The following is an 11951-nucleotide window of genomic DNA, read 5'->3' on the forward strand; positions in this document are numbered from 1 at the left end:
TGAATTCTCTATTGGTCATAGTGCTTATCTCTGTTTCATTTAGCTATTTTGCTGTGATTGTTTTCTGTTGCCTCATTTAGGACGTATTCCTCTGTGTCCCCATTTTGTCTAACTCTCTGTGTTTGTTTCTATGTATTAAGAAACTGAGCTACAACTCCTGCTTTTGAAAGTGGTTGCCTTCTTGTGATGAGCACTAGCACTGGGTGTTACACATAAGTGATGAATCACTAAATTTTACATCTGAAACCAGTTTTACCATATATGTTAACTAACTAGAATTGAGGGTTGCTGGAGGGGGGGTGGGGTGGGAGGGATGGGGTGACTGGGTGATAGACACTGGGGAGGGTATGTGCTTTGGTAAGCGCTGTGAATTGTGCAAGACTGTTGAATCTCAGATCTGTACCTCTGAAACAAATAATGCAATATATGTTAAGAAAAAAAAAAAGAAGAAGATAGCAGGAGGGGAAGAAAGAAGGGGGGAATCGGAGGGGGAGATGAACCATGAGAGACGATGGACTCTGAAAAACAAACTGAAGGTTCTAAAGGGGAGGGGGGTGGGAGGACGTGTTATTAGCCTGGTGATGGGTATTAAATAGGGCATGTTCTGCATGGAACACTGGGTGTTATGCACAAACAATGAATCATGGAACACTACATCTAAAACTAATGATGTAATGTATGGTGATTAACATAACAATAAAAATTAAAAACAATAAAAAACATGAAACTGAAAATAAATAAATAAATAAAAACTTGAAGTCAAAATAAAACCTTTGACTTATAATTCAAAAGTAATAAATAATAAAAAAGAAAAAAAAGAAAGTGGTTGCCTTATGAAGAAAAGATCCTAAAATGCTCTGTAGCATAATACCCCTGTTCTCCAGAACCAGGTGCTGCAGGGGTGTCCTGTATATGGGTTGTGTGCATTCTACTGTTGTTGCTGAACTATGTTTCCTTTCAGTCCAGTCAGCTTCAGTGGTCCACTTTGCCTGTTGTTGGCAGGGTTTGATCTGTTAAGGCACCAGTTTGGGGCCACTTTGGGCTTGTACTTTGGTCAGACCAGATGCCTGCCCTCAGCCTATTTGCTGGGGCTGTGGTGACACCAAACTATAGGGCGCTCTTCCTGCATTGTTCCTGAGAGGGTTTTGTTGGTGAGCATGGCCTGCAGTCAGACCAGGGGTCTGTCTCTTATCCCATTTGTCTGTTGGAGTTGCAGTGACTCTAACTATAGGTCTCTCTATTTGTGCTTCCCCTGGTGAGGTTTTTGTTGTTGGGTGGGGATAGCAGTCAGATCAAATGTTTTCTCCTAACCATGCTGGGGCTGCGGTTGACTTTGTGTGTATGGTTATTTCCCCCTCTTCCCTGGGCTAGAGTCACTTTGGAGTGGCAATGGTCACTGTTGTGGCTATTTGCAGAATGAGACATGTCAAGAACCACTTTAGATGTACTACTGCTAAGTAGGGCGGAGTGGGTTGGTAGAATCCACAGGAAAATGCAGTGTGCAGGGTGTGTGGTGTCAGCAAGCTAGGTGGAAATTGTTCATGCTAGTTCCCACAGGTGTCTGGCCATCTAGGATGAGGTTGGGGAGGGAAAGTTTCCCTCCCAGCTCTTTTGTTTTGGAAGTCTCCTAAAGATTCCTGCCCCTCCAGAGCACACTCTGAGATTAGTACATATCTCATATACCCTGATGCTTTTCAAACTACTGATTCTATGCTGTATTTTGAGAGGTTATTTATTATGCTGTCTTTTTAAAGGCATGTACTCAGTTTCCTATTGCCCTCCGGCTCTCCCAGAGCTAAGTTTTCTGGTTTTTAAAATACCCAGAGTGAAGCCCTGCTGGTTGTACAAACTTGTAAAGTTAAGCTCCACTGGTTTTCAAAGCCAAATGTTATGGGGGTTCATCTTCCCATTGCAGGTCCCCCATGTCTGGGGTGCCTGATGTGGGGTCTGTTCCTTTCCCTTCTCAAAGCTTGTGGTGTCCCTCCTGTTTGTGTTTAGCTCACCAGGGGTTTGGTTCCCAACTGTGTCTCCACCCCTTCTACCCTTTTTGATGTGGCCTCTCTACAATTAACTGCAAAGAGTCTGTTCTGCCAGTTTTAGGGTCATTTTCTGGGTTACTCTGATGTGGCTGTTACCTAGGTGTATCCATGGGACAAGGTGAGTTAGAGCCCTCCTACTTTGCGGATCTTTCCAGGCTCCTCGGCTTCAGATCCAGATTATTCTGTCTTTGTTTCCTCTCTTATTTTAGTGGAGTTAATCTGTTAGTAGCTTCCTGAGAAAGAGCACATTGGAAAATGTTTATGTAATTATTTTCATTCTTTAATATCCTCAGGTCTCAACCAATACCAAAAGATTGAGATTATTCCCTGCATATTCTCAAACCACAATGCTCTGAAATTGGAACTCAATCACAAGAAAAAAATTGGAAGGAATTCAAACACTTGGAAACTAAAGACCATCATGCTTAAGAATGTTTGGGTCAACCAGGAAATCAAAGAAGAACTTAAACAATTCATGGAAACCAATGAGAATGAAAACACATTGGTCCAAAACCTATGGGATACTGCAAAGGCAATCCTAAGGGGGAAATACATAGCCATCCAAGCCTCACTCAAAAAAATAGAAAAATCCCAAATTCACCAACTAACTTTACACCTTATGTTTTTTCTTAAGATTTTATTTATTTATTTGACAGAGAGAGACACAGCGAGAGAGAGAACACAAGCAAGGGGAGTGGGAGAGGGAGAAGCAGGCTTCCTGCAGAGCAGGGAGCCCAATGCGGGGCTCGATCCCAGGACCCTGGGATCATGACCTGAGCCGAAGGCAGATGTTTAACAACTGAGCCACCCAGGCACCCCTAACTTAAAGAACTGGAGAAAAAAAACAACAAATGATGCCTAAACCACACATTAGAAGAGAAATAATTAAGATTAGAGCAGAGATCAATGAATTGGAAACCAGAAATACAGTAGAGCAGATCAATGAAACTAGAAGCTGGTTCTTTGAAAGAATTAATAAGATCAAGAAACACTGGCCAGACTTATCCAAAAGAAAGGCGAAAGGACCCAAATTAATAAAATTATGAATGAAAGGGGGAGATCATGACTAACAGCAAGGAAATAGAAACAGTTATTAGAAATTATTATCAACAACTATATGCCAATAAATTAGGCAACCTGGAAGAAATGGATGCCTTCTGAGAAACCTATAAACTCCCAAGACTGAAACAGGAAGAATTTGACAATCTGAATAGAGCAATAACCAGTAACGAAATTGAAGCAGTGATCAAAAACCTCCCAAAAAACAGGAGTCCAGGACCTGATGGGCTCCCTGGGGAATTCTACCAAACATTCAAAGAAGAAATAATACCTATTCTCCTGAAGCTGTTTCAAAAAATAGGAACAGAAGGAAAACTTCCAGACTCATTCTATAAGGCCAGCATTACCTTGATCCCCAAACCAGGCAAAGACCCCATGAAAAAGGAGAATTTCAGACCGATATCCCTGATGAATATGGATTCCAAAATTCTCAACAAAATCCTAGCTAATAGGATCCAACAATACATTAAAAGGATCATCCACCACAACCAAGTGGGATTTATCCCCGGGATGCAAGGGTGGTTCAACATTCGCAAATCAATCAATGTGATATGAGAGAGAAGAACCATATGGTCCTCTCAATTGATGCAGAAAAAGCATTTGACAAAATACAGCATCATTTCCTGATGAAAAAATTTTAAATTCTGCATTTATACTTAATTAGGCGTTTATCTGGAGATAGAGTTTCAAGTTGGATATAATTGTCCCTCAGAATTTTTAAGGCATTGCTTAACTGTTTTTTAGCCTTCGATGTTGTTATTGATGAGTTCATTACCATACTGATTCTAGATAAAGCTTTTTTTTTTCTCCCTCTGTAGAAGTTTGTGGTCTCTTTGTACCCAGTGTTATGGAATTTCATGGTGTTATGCCTATGCGGGTATATTTTTACCCATTTTACCAGGAATTTGTGGGCCCCTTCAATCTAGTAATTCATATTCTTTAGTTCTGGAAAATTTTTAAAATTTCACTGATTATTTAATCCCCCTTTTTCTCTCTTATTTTTCTGTAAGTCATACTATGTGGATATTGGACTTCCATAAGTCCTCGAATTTTCTTATCCTTTTTGTCCTATTTTCCTTTTCTTTTTTTCTCTAGCATCTGGAAAATTTCCTTGATTTTATCATCCAACCATTTTGTTGAACTTTTAATTTCTGTCTTCTTAGTTTTAGTTACCAAGAGTCTTTTAAAATTTTCTTTTTTGTAGCAGACTCTTCATGTTTGATGGATTCAAAATCTTATCATTTCTTTGAGAACATTTATTGCAGTTTTTAATTGATGCTCTATTCTCTCTGCATTACCTCTGTTTTTTTACAAGTTGATTTTTCCTGTTTATTTTATTCTTTGCTTATTTATTAGAGGCTTTTCTTAACTATCCAGCAATCTATGGATTTCTGCACACATTTAAGAGCAAGACATTAAAAATTTTATTAGATGTTTTGTGCAGGTGGTTATGGCTTGAAATCTGTAGGCTTCAACATAAAATAATCTAACTTGAGGTGTTTAGTTGGGAAATTCCCAATGTCAATATCTGAAGTTGTTCTTTATGGATGAGTCAGATTCTCCAGGTAAAGCTCTTACAATCTTTTGCCCTATGAAAAATATCCCATACTGTTATTTAAGTGGGTTTTTGAAAGTAGGAAAAGGTAAATGTATGTGTTCAACCCTCCATTTTTACTCAGAAATGGGAGAATACGAGTCATATCATTGGCATATTCATAAGGGTGTTTATGGCAATGTATCATCCTCCTTAGCATCAAGCACATTCTGAAAATATCAACACTTCCAGGGAAAAGGTATACTAATTCTTCTGAAATGGTCAATGATCATGTCCAGGGGTGGGGTTAGGAAATTTTGTGCACCTCAGGTGATAATAGCTGAATGTGAAGGCTAACTAGTAATATAGTTTAAAAATGGGAGTTATCCTTATTTAGATGGTCTGTAAGAGATGTACAGGTGGGTAAAATTTTTTAGGGAGAAAGTGTGGATGGAAAAGAGAGATGCTAGAGAGATACTAGAACCTGTGTCTCTAAACAGAGGGGGACTGATGATAAAAGAAAGGAATGAGTGAAGGCTACAGGATTGCTTTCTCTTTGTATCTTCTGAATATTTTCAAACCTCACACTTGGTGCAGTGTTGAGCCTAAGACAAACAATTGTTCTGAATTAAAACTTGGCTAACCTAACTTAGACTGGGATTAATTCTGAAAATATTTATTGCATTCCTACTATTTATTTACTCAACAAATAGCTATTGAGTACTTATTATACATCAGGCACTCTTCTAAGCCATGAAGATATAGTGATAAACATACCAAAATCCTGCCTTCATGGAGCTTATTAAGTGCTAGATACTGTTCTAGTGGAAGAGAAGACAGTGATGAACATGATTAGCAAAGTCCCTATTCTTGTATAGCTTATATTATGGTTTGATATGGGAATAGACAGATACTAAACAAGGAAGATAATGTTAGTTAATGATTAGTATTAAGGTAAAAGAAAACAAGGTGATATGATCTAGAGTAACTAGGTGATATTAAGCTGAAATTTGAATGATAAGAAGAATGCATATGAAATCTGAGGGAAAACCTTTATAGACAGAGGAACAACTAAGAGTGTTACATGTCAGTGGGACAGAAAGTCTAGTATAACTGAAGCATAGTGATGAATAGTGGTATGACATGAAATGGGTAGAGACAAATCAAATAGCATCTAGTTGTTTGCATTAAAATATTTTGATTTTTTTATGATAGCGATAGAGAGCTATTGGATGTCATTAGGCAGGGTAATTAAATGATCTAACTTATATTTGAAAAGGATGACACTGACTGCTCTTGAAGAATGGACTATACTGGGGCAAGAATGTAAGTAGGCAGACCTGTTAGGGGGCTGTTGTGGCAATCTAGGCAAGAGAAATGATTGGAACAAACCATGGATATGGAGGGAAGTGGATAGGTTTGGGATATTCTTTCAAGGAAAAATTCATAGGAAAGTCTGATAAATTGGGTGTAAAGCTATAGGAAAATAAGAGAATCAAGGATTATTTCCTTTCTTGTTTGAGTGAGTGGATGGATAGTGGTACCATTTCACGAGATGGGAAAAGCTGGAGGAGGACCAGGTTTTGTGTGTTTGTGAGATCCAGATTTCTGCTTAGATACATTGTTTGAGATGCCTATTGAATATACAGGTGGTGAGATAAATTAAGTAGTTGGATATACAAGTCTGGAGTTCAGGAATATAGTTAAAAGATGGGACTCATCCTCATATAGTTGTTTTGTATAAAGTTGTTCAGCTCGATAAATTTTTCTAGGGAGAAAGTGTGGATGTGAGAGGTTTAAAACACTGAGACATGCCAGCATTTAGAGATGGAACAGAGGAAGAGAAAAAAGTAAGGGAAAATGAGGAGAGGCCAGTGAGGTAAGAGAAGAACCAGGTGAATATGGTGCCAAGAAGATAAAACAAAGTATTTAAAGAACAGGAGAGTGATTGCTTCCTAGTGCTTGAATAAGATGAGGACAAAGTGGTTTCTCTCCATTAGTAATGTAGATGACATTTGGTGACCTTGGAAAGAATAATTTCAGTGGAATTTTAACTTTTAATTCCAATTAGAGTGAGTTGAGTTTAGAAACAGAGATAAGGTAGTGGAGACAGTGACTTTAGATGACAGTTTAAGCAAGTCTTTTTTGTGGTAAAGAGCAGAGAATTTGGGCAGTAACAGAAAGGGAGCATTGGGGTCATGAGAGGGTTTTTTTTTTCTTCATTTGTTTGCTGATAAGAATGATCACTAGAATAGGATAAGTTGGTAATGTAGAAGAGAGTGAGTCCAGATTTCAGAAGATCCTGAACTAGAACAAACTTAAGGACTTAAGAGAAACCATGGACATATGAAAAACCCACAGCTAACATCCTACTCAATGGCGAAAAACTGAGAGCTTTTCCTCTAATATCAGGAACTAGACAAAGATGTCGACTCCAGCAGGTTTTATTCAACATAGTACCAAAAGTCCTAGCCACAGAAATCATACAAAGAAAAGAAATAAGAGTCACCTATATTGTTAAAGAAGAAGTTAAACTGTCATTATCTACAGATGACATTACATTATTCATAGAAAATCCTGGAATCCACCAAAAAATTACTAGAAGTTATAAATGAATTCAATAAAGTTGCAAGATACAAAATGAATACCCAGAAATCCATAGTGTTTCTATACACTAATAATGAAATAGCAGAAAGAAAAATTAAGAAAACAACTTTATTTATAATTGCCCCAAAGAATAAAATACCTAGAAATAAATAACCAAAAATGTGAAAGACCTGTACTCTAAAATCTATAAAACATTGATGAAAAAAACTGAAGATGACACAAACAGAAAGATATTCCATGTTTATGAATTAGGGGAATTAATATCATTAAAATGTCCACACTACCCAAAGCAATCCACACATTCAGTGAAATCCCTATTGGTTCACTCTCTTTCTGCTGCCATCTTGGTGCTCCCTTCCCTGCACAAAATGCATAGTGAAGCCACAGAAACTATCCCTACTACAGAGTAAGAGTAGCCACAACTCCAGGCTGAGACAAGGTGTGGAACAGAATACGGCAGTGATGAATCAGTACCAGAACTCAAGGAACAGGATTCCACACAGGCAACAACATAACAAGCCCAGCTGGCAGCAGCAATGGAAATTGATGAAGAACCAGTCAGAAAAGCAAAAACAGAGCTGGAATGAGAAAAAGGCATGTCCAAACTGGGTCTTCAACAGGTTATGAGAGTCACTATGTAAAAATCTAAGAATATCCTCTTTGTCATCATGAAACCAGATGTCTACAAGAGCCCAGCTTCTAATACCTACATAGTTTTGGGGGAAGCCAAGATGGAGGACTTATCTCAGCAGACACAACTAGCAGCTGCTGGTAAATTCAAAGTTCAAGGTGGAGCTCTCAAACATTTAAGAAAACACATGGACTCTTTCTTCAGTCATATTATTAGTTATAGAAATGCTGATTTCTGTGCATTGATTTTGTATGCTGCCATGTTGCTGAATTGCTGTATGAGTTCTAGCAGTTTTGGGGTGGAGTCTTTTGGGTTTTCCACATAAAGTATCATGTCATCTGCAAAGAGTGAGAGTTTGACTTCTTTGCCAGTTTGAATGTCTTTTACTTCTTTCTGTACACTAACAATGTCACTAAAGAAAGCGAAATTAAGGAATTGATCCATTTACAACTGCACCAAAACCCATAAGCTACCTAGGAATAAACCTAACCAAAGAGGTAAAGGATCGCTACTCTAGAAGCTACAGAAAACTTATGAAAGAAATTGAGGAAGACACAAAGAGATGGAAAAACATTCCATGTTCATGGATTGGAAGAATAAACATTGTTAAAATGTCTATACTACCCAGAACAATCTACACATTCAATGCAATCCCTATCAAAATACCTTTGACATTTTTCACAGAACTGGAACAAACAATCCTAAAATGTGTATGGAACCAGAAAAGAACCCGAATCGTCAGGGGAATGTTGAAAAAGAAAACCAAAGCTGGGGGCATCACAATGCCTGACTTCAAGCTGTATTACAAAGCTGTAATCATCAAGACAGCATGGTACTGGCACAAAAACAGACACATAGAACTATCCTTGCATCCCAAGAATAAATAGAGCTACACTACGACCCAGCAATTGCACTACTAGGTATTTACCCCAAAGATACAGATGTTGTGAAAAGAAGGGGCATATGACCCTAATGTTTATAGCAGCCATGTCCACAATAGCCAAACTGTGGAAGGAGCAGAGATGCCCTTCAACAGATGAATGGATAAAGAAGAGGTGGTCCATATATATAATGGAATATTACTCAGTCATCAGAAAGGATGAATACCCACCATTTGCATCGACATAGATGGAACTGGAGGGGATTATGCTAAGTGAAATAAGTCAAGCAGAGAAAGACAATTATCATATGGTTCCACTCATATGTGGAACATAAGGAATAGTGCAGAGGACCATAGGGGAAAGGAGGGAAAACTGAATGGGAAGAAATCAGAGAGGGACACTAACCATGAGAGACTATGGACTCTGGGAAACAAACTGAGGGTTTCAGAGGTGAGGGGATGGGGGAATGGGGTAGCTGGGCTATGGGTGTTAAGGAGGGCATGTGTTGCGATGAACACTGGGTGTTATATGCAACTAATGAATCATTGAACACTACATCAAAAACTAATGATGTACTATACAGTGTTTAACTGAACATAATAAAAAATAACACCATATACAAACATAAACTCAAAATGGGTTAAAGACCTAAATGTGAGATCTGGAAACATAAAAGTCCTAGAAGAAAACATAAGCAGTGATTTCTCTGACATCAGCAGTAGCAAAATTTTTCTAGATATGTCTTCTCTGGCAAGGGAAATGAAAGCAAAAATAAACTACTGGGGATACATCAAAATAAAAAGCTTCTGTGCAGCAAAGGAAACCACCAACAAAACAAAAGGAAACCTACCAAATTGGTGACGACATTTGCAAATGATATATCTAATAAGAAATTAATATTCAAAATATATAAAGAACTTATACAACTCAACAACAAAAAAAACAGTTTGATTAAAAAATGGGCAAAGTACCTGAATAGACATTTTTTCCCAGGAAGATATACAGATGGCCAGCAGACATACGAAAAGATGCTCAAGATTACTCATCATCAGGGGAATGCAAATCAAAACCATAAGGAGATATTACCCTACACCTGTAAGAATGGCTAAAACAAAAAAGAAAAGAAATAACAAGTGTTGACAAGGAAGTGGAGAAAAAGGAACCCTCATATACAAAACAGTATGGTACTGTTGGTGGAAATGTCAATTAGTACAACCACTGTGGAAAACAACATGGAGGTTCCTCAAAAAATTAAAATAGAAATACCATATGATCCAATAATTCCACTACAGTTTTTACCAAAGTAAAACCCAAAGTAAACAAAATCACTCATTAAAAAAGATATATGCACCACTATGTTTATTGCAGCATTATTTACAATAACCAAGATCTGAAAGCAACTAAGTGTCCATCAATAGGTGAATGGAGGGGTGCCTGGGTGGCTCAGTCAGTTAAGCATTGGACTCTTGATCTCAGCTAGGTCTTGATCTCAGGGTTGCGAGTTCATGCCCCATCTTGGGACCCATGCTGGGCATGGAGCCTACTTAAAAAAATAGATGAATGAATAAGGAAGATATATATATATATATATATCAGCCATAAAACAGGTTGAGATAATGCTATTTGACACACGTGGATGGACCTAGAGGGTATTATGCTAAGTGAAATAAGTCAGACTGAGAAAGACAAATATCATATGATTTTACTCATAAGAAGAATCTTAAAACAAACAAACAAATGAATAAACAAGAAGCAGAAGGATCACCTTATACTTCTTTAACATGGATAACAACTTCATTAAAGTTCTGAAGAAAATACATGGTCTTGGATATGGGTGGAGCAAGATGGTGGAGGAGTAGGAGACCTGGATTTTGTCTGGTCCCAGGAATTCAGCTGGATAGGGATCAAACCATTCTGAACACCTACAACTCAACAGGAGATCAAAGAAAAGAATAGCAGCAACTCTCTGAACAGAAAAGCAACCACTTTCTGGAAGGTAGGACGTGCAGAGAAGTGAATCAGAGACGATATTCTGGAAGATAGACAGCGGGGGAGGGAGCCTCCATCAGCCTCTACTGGCAAGTGATAGAGCAGCAGAGCACAAAATTGGAAATTTTAGAAGTCAGCTCTGCTGAGGGAAATCACTCCAGTGGCTAAGCGGGGGGTGGAACCCTCACTGGGACAGTGTGGTCTCAGGAACCTCAGGGTCACAGAAAGACCAGGGGTGCCTGACTGTGGCAGAGCTCCCAGGTATTAGAGCAGGAAAGCCAGCTGCAGAGACGGAGCCGAGGAGTGGGCTCTCAGCTTGGGGTTGCCATAAACCGTGATCTGCGACACAGTCGGGCCACTGCTCCTCCAGCAGGGACCCAACAAGCTGCAGATCCGGGGAGACTCCCCTTCCTCCCCCGGGAGGAGCGGCGCGGGAGCACACTGTACAGAAATCTTTCAGGGAACAAAAGCTACCGAGAGCAAACCCGAGCAGATTACTTAGCCCGGACCCAGAAAGGGTGGGGCAATTCCACCTCTGACAAAGACATTTGGGAGCCACGGCAACAGGCCCCTCCCCCAGAAGATCAGCAAGAAAAGCCAGCCAAGACCAAGTTTACCGATCAATGAGAACAGCAGAACTCCAGTGCTAGGGGAATACTGCACATAGAATTCATGGCTTTTTTACCATGATTCTTTAGTCTTTCAAAGTTAATTTTTTTAACTTTTTAAAAATTTTTCTTTTTCCCTTTTTCAACCAACATCTTATCAATCCCTTTTTTAAAAAATCTTTTTTATTTTTCATTTTTAGAGTCATATTCTATCCCTTCATAGTAGTTACCCTTACTTTTTGTATATTTATATAAGTTGTTCTCTTTAAAATTTTGACATACAGTTTCTTCTAACAGATCAAAATATACCCTAAATATCTAGTGTATGGCTTTGTTCTAGTCTCCTGCCTGATCACATTCTCTCCCTTTTTTTTTTAAATCCTCTTCTTTCTTTTTTCAACCAAATTCTTTTTTTTTTTTTAAGATTTTATTTATTTACGAGAGAGAGAATGAGAGACAGAGAGCATGAGAGGGAGGAGGGTCAGAGGGAGAAGCAGACTCCCTGCCGAGCAGGGAGCCCGATGCAGGACATTTTTCAACCAAATTCTTATCTTATCAATTCCTTTTACAAAATCTTTTATAATTTTCATCTTTACAGTCATA

At 38.5% G+C, this 11951-nt stretch overlaps 1 pseudogene; it reads left to right on the forward strand.

Moving 5' to 3' along the window:
* The first annotated feature begins 7607 nt into the window (after positions 1-7607).
* The window catches only part of LOC145717920 (nascent polypeptide-associated complex subunit alpha-like), a 10470-nt pseudogene continuing 6126 nt past the window's right edge, over positions 7608-11951 (forward strand).

Source organism: Leptonychotes weddellii, chromosome X (assembly GCF_054177405.1).
Source record: "Leptonychotes weddellii isolate Sample4059 chromosome X, ASM5417740v2, whole genome shotgun sequence".
NCBI lineage: Eukaryota > Metazoa > Chordata > Mammalia > Carnivora > Phocidae > Leptonychotes > Leptonychotes weddellii.